General features: G+C 46.5%; 1 protein-coding gene across 1 annotated transcript in view; it reads right to left on the reverse strand.

Annotated features, from left to right (window-relative positions):
• The window catches only part of ABL1 (ABL proto-oncogene 1, non-receptor tyrosine kinase), a 145,371-nt gene that overhangs the window by 98,721 nt on the left and 33,246 nt on the right, over positions 1 to 13,404 (reverse strand). The gene's annotated exons all lie outside the window — the stretch shown is intronic.

The raw sequence follows: 13,404 nt of genomic DNA on the forward strand, positions 1-13,404 counted from the left end.
TTTGCCACTGTGAATGATGACTTTCTAAAATGTCCTGCTGCTTTTCCAGTATCTCTCTCTTTCTCCCTCTGTTGATCTACGTTGCCATGACTACCACTTGAATCATCTTAACAAACTGCACACACATCCCCAGTGCTGTTATGGCCACTCTGTCACTCTAGATCGGCTTTCATTCACCTGGCAGCTGCTTAGGCCATTGTCAGGTCACATGGGGACTGACTTGTGACCAAGTAATTAGAAATCAGTTCTTAGATTTCTTTTTTTTTTCTTTTTTTTTTTTTTTTTAATGTTTATTTATTTTTGAGAGAGACAGAGACAGAATACGAGTGGGTTAGGGGCAGAGAGAGAGGGAGACACAGAATCCAAAACAGGCTCCAGGCTCTGAGCTGTCAGCACAGAGCCCGATGTGGGGCTCAAACTCACGAGCTGTGAGATCATGACCTGAGCCAAAGTTGGACGCTCAACCGACTGAGCCACCCGGGCGCCCCAGTTCTTAAGATTTCTTAAAAAAAAAAAAAAAGTCATAGTTTCCACCAATATGTGATAATATTTAAATCTCAGTCATAATTCCTTTTTTAAAAATGTTTATTTGTGAGAGAGAGAGAGAGAGAAGGGGTGGGGGAACAGGATCCAAAGCAGGCTCTGTGCTGACAGCAGAGAGCCCAATGCAGAGCTCGAACCCATGAACCGTGAGATCATGACCTGAGCTGAAGGTGGACGCTTAACCAACTGAGCCACATAATTCTTAATTAACCAGAGAGTTTTTTTCTTCCCTATTTACCACAATTTTTTTTTCAAGGAGAAAATGACAAGTTTTCAAAATACAGGGAACTTTTTAAAAGAAGTCTAAATAATTTGCTCTTGATAATACCCTAGAGGTTAATATACATTCGGCTTAATGGCCTATGTTTTCCCTCTTCTGCAGTAATCCATAACCATCAAAGGTATTAAAATGATGACTCCAGGTTTCTGGGGCAAGATCGTGGACTGAGCACATGAACTTACCCTCTCTCCTGCCTGTGACTCCTTTAAATTATAATAAAGGTGTTTTGTTTGTTTGTTTAAGTATTTTACACTTATTTATTTCTGAGAGACAGAGAGAGATAGGGCGTGAGTGGGGGAGGGGCAGAGAGAGAGGGAGACACAGAATCCGAAGCAGGCTCCGGACTCTGAGCTGTCAGCGCAGAGCCCGACGCGGGGCTTGAACTCACAGACCACGAGATCACGACCTAAGCTGTTGTCGGCCGCCCAACCGACTGAGCCACCCAGGTGCCCCTATTTGTTTTTTTAAGTCTAAACCCTTTCTAAGTCTGTCCGTGAAATGGCAGACAGCCAAAAACCCACACCTGACCTACCTCTCCACACCCAGACAGCTACCTCCCGGTAAGGACGGGTCCCCTCTAAAGAAATCCAAGTAGTCTCAAAAGTACTAATGCAGTGTTCATGCCCCAACGCAACAGAAGCCCTCTGAGAGGGAGTTTCTTAATTCCCCTCCTCGTTAATCCAGAAAGGCAATTAGCCAATCTACAATCCCTCCTTGTACTAGTTGTACAATTCCTCGTCTCACTTTATTTACTTTTTTTCAGTTTATTTAAGTAAACTCTTGACCCAACGTGGAGCTCAAACTCATGACCCTGAGGTCAAGAGCCTCAGGTTCTGCTAACTGAGCCAGTAAAGCGCCCCTCTGCCCAGTCCCACTTCAAACCTAAACGGACAACTGGGATCACGAGAGTTTGGGGGAAGCCCTGGAACATCACAGAGAAAGACCAAGACAAACAGACGAACCCTGAAGGAAACAGAATTGGCAAAACTGGAGACATTTTTTTAAAACACCAACACCAGGGGCGCCTGGGTGGCACAGTCGGTTAAGCGTCCGACTTCAGCCAGGTCACGATCTCGCGGTCCGTGAGTTCGAGCCCCGCGTCGGGCTCTGGGCCGATGGCTCGGAGCCTGGAGCCCGTTTCCGATTCTGTGTCTCCCTCTCTCTCTGCCCCTCCCCCGTTCATGCTCTGTCTCTCTCTGTCCCAAAAATAAATAAAAAACGTTGAAAAAAAAAAAATTTAAAAAAAAATAAATAAATAAAACACCAACACCAACCAATATCTCATTCTTGTTCCCTCATTATAAAAGTATATTCTGAGTTTAACATTCTAGGGTGGCAATAACTTTCTCTCAGTACTTTTAAGACACTATTGCACTGCCTTCCGGTTTCCGTGACTGCTGTAGAGAAGTCTCCCTTCAGTCTAACAGCGTTCCTTAGAAGGTCGTGCGTTTCCCTCCGATTGCCTTTAAGGCCTTCTTTTTGTCTTTGGTGTTCCAGTGCATTCCAATTTGCCTGGATAAGGTTTTTGGTGGGGTTTTTGTTGTTGTTGTTGTTGTTGTTGTTGTTATTCTACTTGGGATCTGCTCTGATTCCTACATCTAAAGATTCATGGTTTTGAATATTTTTAGAAATTTTTAGCGTTACGACCTCAAATACTGCCTCTCCCTGGTTATCTGTATTATCTTCTTCTGCCTCCCCATATAAGCCTACATTTGACATCCTCAAATTCTGTTCTCTGTTTCTCTAGACTTGACTTTCCTATTTTTCATCTGTGTCTTTCTGTACAGCAATCTGTGAATTTCTTCATCTGTGTCCTCCAACAGTCTCTTCATCTGTGTCTACCTTGTTTAACCCATCCACTGAGGTTCGAGTTTCACCGACGATATAGTTCGGCTCTTCTTCAATTCTTCCTGATTCTTTCTTCATAAGATTTTTAGTCCTGTTTTCTGTTTCACATTTTACTTTCTCAAGTATTTTAAACCATTATTGTATATTCCAAAACGGATCACTTTGGTATCTAAAACTCTACCCTGGCTCCGCTGTTCTTTTTTCCTGCTCTCTTCTCATTCACGGTTGTTTCCTCCTGTTTTTAAATTTTGGGCTCTCAGATCAGGCTTGGAGAGGTTTTATGGTATGTGGGAATCCTGAGCTGAGGCTGGGATAAAAGTAGGTATATTCCAAGACATGTACCGATGTCTGCCAAGCACCTGGGAACTCTACCAACGTAGGCTCTCTTTAAGATAATTTCTCTTCTTCCGATTTCCCAGACTACATAGATCAAGTAAATTCAGGCAAAGCTCAAGAGAAGGCAGGCCTAGGGCAAAAATTATCCAGGGAGATTTTTTTTTTCCTCTCAAAGCATGGACCAACTCACACAAGTTTCTTTTTTAATACTCTACCAGTGGGCTTACTTTTTCACTCTACCATTTTGCTAGAGATCTAGGCTTGCAATGACAGCCTTACATGGGGGCCTCAGTTCAACTTCCCTGTTCACCACGGGTCCAAGACTTTGTCTCCTATACCGCAAACAGCCTTTGAAACCCAAGTCTCACAGACAGCCACCGTGTGACCCAGACATTCCATCCCTAGTTGCCCAAAATCATTAAAAGCGTATGCTCATACAAGGACTTGTTCACAAATGTTCCCAGGCTTTATTTGTAATAGCCCCCAAATGGAAACAACCCAAATGTCCAGCAACAGGTGAACATATAAACAAATTGTGGTATATCCAGACAATGGAACAGTACTTAGCGATAAAAAATAAAACACTGATATACACAAAAACATGGGTGACTCTCAAAATAACGTCAAAGAATACACAGCATATGAATTATATTTTCTAGAATTTTAAATAAATAAAAATTAAATTTACACTAACAAAAACCAGGTAAATGGTTGGGGATGGTGGGGGGGGTGCGGGGGGAGACCAGGAAAGGATTTTAGAGGGTCTTTAGAAACTTCTGAGGATGACTGATATTTTCATCATCTTAATTGCGGTGATGATTTATTTCATGGGTATACATATATGTCACAACTTATCAAATTATGTAACTATAAATGCACGCGGCTTATTATATATCAATAAAACAGTCTGGGGGAGAAAATAATCCCTTGGTTACTGAAACCAGCAGACTCAAAGACAGCTGGAGTGTAAAGCTGCCCATCTCATTTTCAGCTTATCCTTTTATTTTTTAGGCCTTCCCTCCTCTCTTGCAAGTTTAGCTATTTTGTCAATAAGACGTCTGTTATGTCTGAGGTGTCGTGTCCAGGTGGATTTTCAGAATAGCTCATCTGTCGTTTCACTAGCAGAAGTCTCCCCCTCATCTGTCTTTGAAGGTGATGCTAAATGTCCCTAAAGGTCTATCATGCTGTCCTCTTCCTCCCCCAAGCTCCCCAGCAGAGAAAACCTTCAGGCAAACATACAGTTGGATCACAATCTAATGCCTGTGGACCGTATATTTTCCTTTCCTCGGGGTCTTGCTCACAATACGCCCTCTGCCCACAATCTGTGTCTCCTTCCTGTGCCCTTGGGCGGGGGCAGGGTACACACTTGGGGCAGGGTCCTAGCTGGGGAAGGGTGAAATGCTACCTCATTCCCGCAGACCTCTCCATACACCCACATACTCTCTCCTCTCACCTTCACCCCCCCAACGCCACTCCCACACTTGTCCCTGACCAGGCAGCCTAGTGGGGAGCAGCTCTCCTCTCGGCCACTGTAATTCTTCTTACCTAAATTATTAATGTGAACAAAATAATGCCTAGCATTTGAATTAAATGTTTGAGTGTCATCTTGTCTATTTGGTTCCTGAAAAGCAGGACCATCTGAATCTCCCACGGAGCTAGCACAATGCCTGTGCCTGTGCGGACAACATAAATACCTGGCAAATGAATCAATGGACAGGAGGGAAAATTCTTCAGGGAAACTACTGTGATGGGAGCGATCTCCTCTCCCTCCCAAAGAAGCACAGGTGCCAGCCAGCCTGAGATTCTAGTGCAAATAACCTAAATCCAGCCGGTGACGGCAGTGACTCCTTAGAAGTATCTAGTTCAAGGGACGCCTGGGTGGCTCAGTCGGTGACTCTTGGTATCGGCTCAGGTCATGACCTCATAGTCGTGAGACCGCGTCCTGCGTCAGGCTCCGTGCTGAGCATAGAGAATGCTTGGGATTCTCTCTTTCCCTTCCTCCCTCTCTCTCCCCTCCCCTCAAAATAAATAAATAAACATTAAAAAAAAAAAAAGAAGTATCCAATTCAAATCTGTAAGGCAGACACACTTTGCTTCTCAACTAAAATGTTAAAACTGTTCTGCCTGCAGTAATTGTTAGGCAAACATTTTAAAAATACCAATTAAAAACAATTTTTTTATGTTTATTTTTTTTGAGGGAGAGAGAGAGAATAAGCAGGGAGGGGCAGAGAGAGAGAGGGAGACAGAAATCCCAAGCAGGCTCCGCAGTGTCAGCACAGAGCCCAGTGAGGGGCTCGAACCCACGAACTGTGAGATCATGACCTGAGCCGAAACCAAGAGTCGGACGCTTAACTGACGGAGCTACACAGGCGTCCCAATGCCAGTTTCTGAAGGAGAAATATTTATGATGTTTTGTTTACAGATGTATCTTTTTTTCCTGTTAAGCACACAAGCTTTTCAGTGAAGATATCTAGAAAATATTAAAGTATAGCATCAGTTAATGTATAATAAATTTCACAATGCTTAAGAAAGGACAAGTGATCCCATGTTCTAACATCTTCATAATGTATTGGGCCAATAAAAGGACAGGACTCCATTTCCCTATTTGTCTCCCAAAACTCAAAGCACAAATGTGCAGAACAAAAATTGGCACTCCAGCTGCAAATCCCTGCCTAAAATTCAATGCCGACCCTAACTTTTTGTTTCGTTTCGTTCTGTTTCATTTTGTTTTTCTAAGGGAGCGCCACCATGTGGCGAATGATTTTAGGACACTTTTAACACAGCTACCGATAGGATGTCACAGTCGATTCGTCACCCAAGGTACCAAAGCCTGTAATCGGGGGCGGGGGTGATGTGGAGAAGTTGTATCACTAGGGTCTACAGCCCTATCCCACAGCACCTCTCTTCTACAAGAAATACAATTTGCCAACTTTAAAGCTGTTATTTATTTCACAAACACATATACAGCACTTACTATGCGCCTGCAACTGTTCTAAGCACTTTATGAATATTTAGAAGGCAGCGTGTGTGTGCCAGACACACAGTAAGCACTCTACGTGTCCAATAAAATTTAAAATTACCGAATGATTTATATTCACTACAGCTCTTCCCATATAAGGGTTCTGAAAAAACGGCCCATATTATAAGTCTCGGTAATCTTCTGAAACAAGAAAAAGAGGCAAAACTGGTAGAAATAAAGAGGAGAGAAGCCAGAAGTCTGTCTGTGCTCTAAAAGCCTGGTGAGGGGCGCCTGGGTGGCGCAGTCGGTTAAGCGTCCGACTTCGGCCAGGTCACGATCTCGCGGTCCGTGAGTTCGAGCCCCGCGTCAGGCTCTGGGCTGATGGCTCGGAGCCTGGAGCCTGTTTCCGCTTCTGTGCCTCCCTCTCTCTCTGTCCCTCCCCCGTTCATGCTCTGTCTCTCTCTGTCCCAAAAATAAATTAAAAAAAAAAAAAAAAAAAACGTTGAAAAAAAAAAATAAAAAATAAAAGCCTGGTGAATGGATAAACAAACTGTGGTATATCCATACAAGGGGATACTGCTCAGAGACAGGCGGGTAACTGCTGATCATGGGTGACAACTGGCTGACTCTCAATGTGTTACATTAAGTGAAAGAAGCCAGATGGCGGCGGGGGGGAACCACCATATACTGTCCGATTCCACTTATACGACATTCTGGAAAAAGCAAAACTATAAGGACCGAAAACGGCTCAGTGGTTGCCAGGAGCTGGGGGCGGGGGAAGGGATGACTGCAAAGGGGGCAGCGCTGGGGAATTCTGGAGGTGATGACATTGTTGTCTGTCTCGAATGTGATGGTCATTTCACAACTATACGCGTTTGTCAGAGTTCACAGAACTGTAGGCTAAAGAGAGTCTTATGCTCTTTAGAAACCGTACCTCAATGAACTTGACTAAAAATATAATGATATGAAATACAATAAAGGGCCAGGGGCGCTGTTTGGCTTTCCAAATTAAATATTGGTTATGTTTTCAGAAGCTAGAAGTTGCAATCGATAAAAGTTAAAAACTGACTCGACTTTTTGTCTATAACCAACCTACTGTACTTGGATCTCTGGCCTTTATCAGAACTGCCCTTTATACTATTTACAATTTACTCAGTGCTGTGTAACAAGCACTATTCTGTTACTTTACATTTACTGTCCAATTTTCTGTCTCAATTACAGGAATATATGAAATAAAGAGTGAAACACGCCCCTTCCCCTCTCCGTCCCATACTCCCCCATCCATTCCACTCCCAGAGACCACCACTACCAACAAACCTTTTCCTACACGCCTACCAACCCACAATTTTCTCTGCATGAAGAGGACTTACTACACTTGCTTTTCTCTTGAACGTGTTCAACAGGTTCCATGTCAAGCCACATAAAGCTACCCCAACCTCAACAGCTAGACAGTGTGGCACAGGACGATGGCCACAACTTATGTTGCCATTCCATTAATGAATATTGAAGCTATTGCCAAGTGTTCTGTTAGGTTCTTTACAGAGGTTCCCATTTAATTCTCCCGATGACCCTACAGAGTGGGCCTATTATAGGTTAAGTCCCCCAAGACTTGAAAAGACGCACTCACTCGTTCCTTCCTTCAACAAACACTACCCTGGGCCAGGAACACGACACACACAGTCAGTCAGTCTCGGCCACCATATAACTCACTGTCTTTCTTCTCTGTTCTCCGTTACAAGCAACGATCCCCTTGACGAGCGCAAGACAGGGTTGACATAAGGAAGGTTCTAGGGACTGAAGAGAGGTCCTCGGCCCAGGTGGGGCAGGGCGGTCACTGGTGAACGCTCCCCGTGTCTGTTCTTGGCGTTGCTCTCCTCCATCCCCATCAGACTGAGGACACACAGCGAGAGTCACCACTGGCGCCATCGTAAGGGGGCTCTGCTCTTGCCAACAAATGTCTTCTGTCACTCCACGATGCCTCTAAATGCCACCTCACACCGCGCTTCCCACGAAGTTGCGTACCTACTTTGCACAGCGTAGACTATTGTACATGCTCACAAATGTAGCAGCCAGGGGCACTTGGGTGGCTCCGTGGGTTGAGCGTCCAACTCTTTTGGTTTCGCCTCCGCTCAGGATCTCACGGTTCGTGGGTTCGAGCCCCACGTCGAGGCTGTCAGTGCACTGTCAATGGGGAGCCCGCTTGGGATTCTCTCTCCCCCTCTCTCTCTGTCCCTCCCCTGCTAGTGTTCTCTCTCTCAAAATAAATAAACTTTAAAAACAAACAAATGTAGCAACCAAGTAAATCCTGCCACCAATCGATACTTCCAGCAAGGACAACAAACGGGGCGCCTGGGTGGTTCAGTCAGTTAAGCGTCCGACTTCGGCTCAGGTCATGATCTCACGGTTCGTGAGTTCGAGCCCCGCGTCAGGCTCTGTGCTGATAGCTCGGAGCCTGGAGCTGCTTGGGATTCTGGGTCTCCCTCTCTCCCTGCTCCTCCCCTGCTCACATGCTGTCTCTGTCTCAAAAATAAATAAAAATTGAAAAAAAAAAAAAAAAAAGAAGAAGAAGAAGAAGGACAATGAAGAAGACAAGGCCACGAGCTCTAAGGCTTCCAGGGGCCGGCAGCTGAGCTCAAGAATGAAGTGCTCAGGCAGGCTCCCCCATTCTAAGGGATGTTGCTTCAAAGACAGCAGGCAGTCAAGCTCCAGCAGAGGGGCCATGGGAGAGGGCAGGGTTTGCGGGAGTAAAATCTCCTGGTTAAAAAAATCATTATGGAAATTTAAAACTAGATCTCCAAGTAGAGAGAACAGTGTAAGAATCCCCACGTACCCCCATCTACCCACGTACCACCCGCCCTGGCTGCCACAGGTACCGACTCACAGCTGACCGGCTTTCATCGATACCACCCACTCCTCCAGAACACCCACTCCTCGGCTCACAAATGGATTTCCCCCCAATGTTTTAATGTATTAACCATTATTATTATTATTATTTCTTAAGTAAGCTCTACACACATTGTGGGGCTTGAACTCATGAGCCCGGGGTCAAGGGTTGCATGCTCTACTGACTGAGCCAGCCAGGCACCCTAGATTTCCAACCCCCCAATTAAAAAAATTTTTTTAAGTTTATTTGTTTGAGAGAGAGACAGAGACATAGAGAGAGGGGGAATCCCAAGCAGGCTCTGCACTGTCCACGCACAACCCGACAAACTGCGAGACTGTGACCTGAGCCGAAATCAAGATTCACTCCACCAACCGAGCCACCCAGATGCTTACCCCCCGCCCCAATTTTTATACTTTGCTTGAATTCAGTTCTTAATGAGCTCCAGGTATTGCAATCACATCTCTGTTACTCTACAGATGCCACTCAATCTTTTCCTTCCAATTTACCCATCAATTAAAACAGAGAACAGGTCGTTTCTATAGAGTTCTTAGTCTAAATTTTGATGACTGAGTTTAACAGGCTAGGAGGTGTATTTCAATGCGTCTTTCTGTGTGAAAACTTTCTTTGCTCAAACGCAAGTGCCGACGTCCTATGTCTGTGCGCGTGTGTGTGCACATGTGTGCACACACCTTCTCTCGAAGAGCCGTGTCATGGCTGGTTTGAGGAGTCAAATGTGTTTCTTTCTCACACAACCTGCAGCTCTCCCGGAACTAAAACTCGGTATTCCCATATGAGGCCAGGCTCCCCAGGGCATTCTGAGGCCAAGTGAGCCTTTACAAGAAGGAGATCACTGAGGGTATTCCGGGAGGAGAGCAAGCAACTATATCAATAAATACACAAGGCATTTCAGATGGCACGTGCTGTGAGAAATGAAGAGGAAAAGAGTCAGTGCTGGCACGGGAAGCCTGGATCGGGTCGGCAGGGAAGGCCTTTCCTAGCAGGTGCCACATGGGCAGGAACCCCCACGATCTGAAAGAGCCAGGCCCCGGCAGATGTGGCCTAAGAGAACCCCAGCAGAGGAAAGGGCAGAGCCCGGGGCAGGCACTAACAGGGAAAAGCACCCCAGTAAACAAAGGGGGTGACGGGAGGGGAAGTCCCAGAGGGACACCAGGCCCAGACCACATGGGCCCACGGGCTGTGGAGAAAAGTTGGGAATTCTATTCCAAGAGGCCAACCCGGCAGGAGACGGAAAACTGAGATCTGATGTAAGTGTCTGAGGAAAGGTGTCTGACGGCAGAAGGAGAACAGACACGTATGAGAACAAGACCAAGTTGGGAGGCCAGGGAATCTTTCGGGACAGAGTCAGCGGTGGCACAGGGCCAGGGTGGTAGGATTTCTCTGGGATTCATTCTGGAGCATCTGCTGCTTCACTGGATGTGGGGAGGAGGGGTAAGGGAGGAGTCAAGGATGATGGTGGGGGGCGGCGGGCAGGGCACCTGAGGAGATGAAGTCATGGCCACAGGCTATCACCCTTTCCCCAGGTCTTAAGCCACCAAAAAAAAAAAAGAGACAGGAAGTGATCAAAAGGTACCAACTTCCAGCTATAAAGTAAGTTAAGACTCGGGTTTTGCAATATACAGCCTAGGGAATAATATTGTAATGTTGTAATATTACAATATTACATAATATGAGAATAACACTCTAATGATGTTGTAATATGACAATATTACACAATATGACAATCATAATGTAATGGCATTGTAATAATTTTTGTACGGTGACAGATGGTACCGAGATTTATGTTAGCGATCGTTTCGTAATGTAATAAACGCCGAGTCACTGTTGTACGCCCAAACCTAATATAATACTGCAGCTCAACCACATTTCGATTAATGTTTTTTAAAAAGGACTGGAGGGGCGCCTGGATGGCGCAGTCGGTTGAGCGTCCGACTTCAGCCAGGTCACGATCTCGCGGTCCGTGAGTTCGAGCCCCGCGTCGGGCTCTGGGCCGATGGCTCGGAGCCTGGAGCCTGTTTCCGATTCTGTGTCTCCCTCTCTCTCTGCCCCTCCCCCGTTCATGCTCTGTCTCTCTCTGTCCCAAAAATAAATAAAAAACATTAAAAAATAAAAATAAAAAAAAAGGACTGGAATGTGAAGACCAGGTTCGGTGAGAACCCATCCACTTGACAGAAGTCCCTGAAAGCACATGTGCTTTTTCACCGTCACCTCCGTAATCACAGGGCACACTCTCCTCTGTACCCTGACAAGCCAAGCCCAACGCCGCCACCCGGGTGGGCGCCCACGCGGCTCTCCAATCTCCTGTCGGATGCCAGCTTTGGAAGGGGCCTCCAAACCCGGGGCCTCTCAGTTTTCCATTCTCTGCTCAGGGTCCCACTCAGAAGTTTGTCTATGACCATCGTTCCTCTCCCTGGACCGACGGTGAGGCATCCGTCCTGCCCAGCCAGACCCTCTTGCCACGCTGTGGTCATGTGGCTTGCTCTGGTTATTCAGCGTGGCCGTGAGCCAGCCGGCAGGGGCGCCCGGGCAGGCCAAGAGTGCTTGGTATGTGTCTACGGAATGCCCCGGGCCACATTCTTCCGAGCGCACGCCAGGGCCCCGGGGCCCTCACAATCAGAAGCTCCCGGGCAGCAGTTTCTCGGGGACCCTGGGAAACTTGTGGGCGATGACCCACACCCACTTGATCTCCATCTTGCCAGATACAGTCTAATGAATTCACCGATTCTGGGTTGTATCTTCTCCCTCCTCAGGGAAGCACTCAAAAGGAGCCTAACAGCCAGTCCTTGTGACAGTTCCCTTACCTAATTCTGCTGGCAAACCACCCAGCCGACACGAATGACTGGTGGATTCGTTGGGTCAGTGCCGGGACTGGGAAAACCTGGTGGGCTATTATGGCCTACTAGATTTACATAACTTTCCAGAATTTTAGCATTTGTTAAAGCACTCAAACTGTGGCGTAAAGAAGAAAGCAAAGGGTTCCTGAGGTGCTTAAGAGAGATCGGAAGGCTGATCAAAAGGTCAAATTATGGCTCTGTGCCACCCAGTGGCTTGGACTCCTCCCTCAGGAACAAAAACAAATATTCATTTGTTATTGGTGGCGGACAGGTAAACTGATCTACGAGATACGCCTTCCAGAGGGGTAGTTCGCGATATGTACCAAAGCCTTTAAAAGTACCTATTCTTTTTTTTTTTTTTTTTTTTGAGAAAGGGAGAGAGAAAGCACGTGAGTGGGGGAGAGGGGGAAAAGAGGAGGGGGGAGGGGAGACAGAATCCCAACAGGCTCCATGCTAGATGGGGAGCCCTATGCGAAGCCCGATCCCACAAGAGATCATGACCTGAGCTGAAATCAAGAGTCGGACGCTCGACTGACTGAGCCACCCAGGTGCCCCAAAAAGTATCTATTCTTTACATGCAGAAATCCCACTTCCAGAAATTTATCCTAAGGAAATAATAAGGAATACAAAAATGAATCGTGAAGATTCTGGAGGAAGAAACCATCGACAACGTTAAGTGCTCAATAACAGAGGACTAGGGGAATAACGTACGGCATCCCCCCATCTGTCGCAGGTATCTGCTTTCCAGCCTGCTGTACCTCAGCACAGTGCCCCTCCTCCCTTAAGACCTGTGCAGGGAAGTAGGTGAGAGGTACCCAGGTGTCCCTGGTTGCTGGCCGCAGCAACATCATAACCACACCAGAGCCTTGCCCTGTGCCTCTAACAACCCCCTTGAGAAGCTGGTAAGGACTATGGACTTACACACACACACACACACACCAAAAAACAAAACTCAGGTGAACACACGTTTGCATATAATTTCAAGAGGCCTAGAAAGTCCGAAGAGAAGCATACCATTCATATTTAAGAATAAAAAATCTGGGCACCTGGGTGGCTCAGTTACTCTACTCGTCAAAAAAAAAATTTTTTTTTTTGAGAGACAGAGTGAGACAGAGCACGAGTGGGGAAAGGGCACAGAGAGGACAAAATGTGAAGCAGGCTCCAGGCTCTGAGCAAGTGTTCAGCCCAGAGCCCGACGCGGGGCTCGAACCACGAACCGCGAGATCGTGACCTGAGCCGAAGCCGGACGCTCAACCGCCTGAGCCAGCCCGGCGGCCCTCAGTTACCCTGCCTGTATCCTCTGAACTAATTACATCAATCCAAACCCAAGGTGTCAAGAACACAAAACCCAACATCCTTGAGCTTACACGTAACGAACACAAGGAAATAATGGGCCACGTGCATCAGGAAACCTGTACAAGCTTTTTGGATCCATTTGTCAGAACAAGAATCTGATCCTGCTAACTACGTTGTTCAAACGAGACAAGCACAGCCCCCTTAAAGGGAAGAGGGAACCTCTGACGTGCGAAAAGGTCAGACCCAGAAGACCCAGATGTATGTTTCCCCAGGCCCAGAGGCAATAAAACAAAACAACTTGAAGAGCTCTGGAGACAGGCGGGTACCCCAAAACCTCCCTGCACAGGATAAACGCTCTCCAGAAAGCTCGGTGCGTATTTTCTAGGTAAACTCAGCTATCTATGTT

This window comes from Neofelis nebulosa, chromosome 12, assembly GCF_028018385.1.
Source record: "Neofelis nebulosa isolate mNeoNeb1 chromosome 12, mNeoNeb1.pri, whole genome shotgun sequence".
Taxonomy (NCBI): domain Eukaryota; kingdom Metazoa; phylum Chordata; class Mammalia; order Carnivora; family Felidae; genus Neofelis; species Neofelis nebulosa.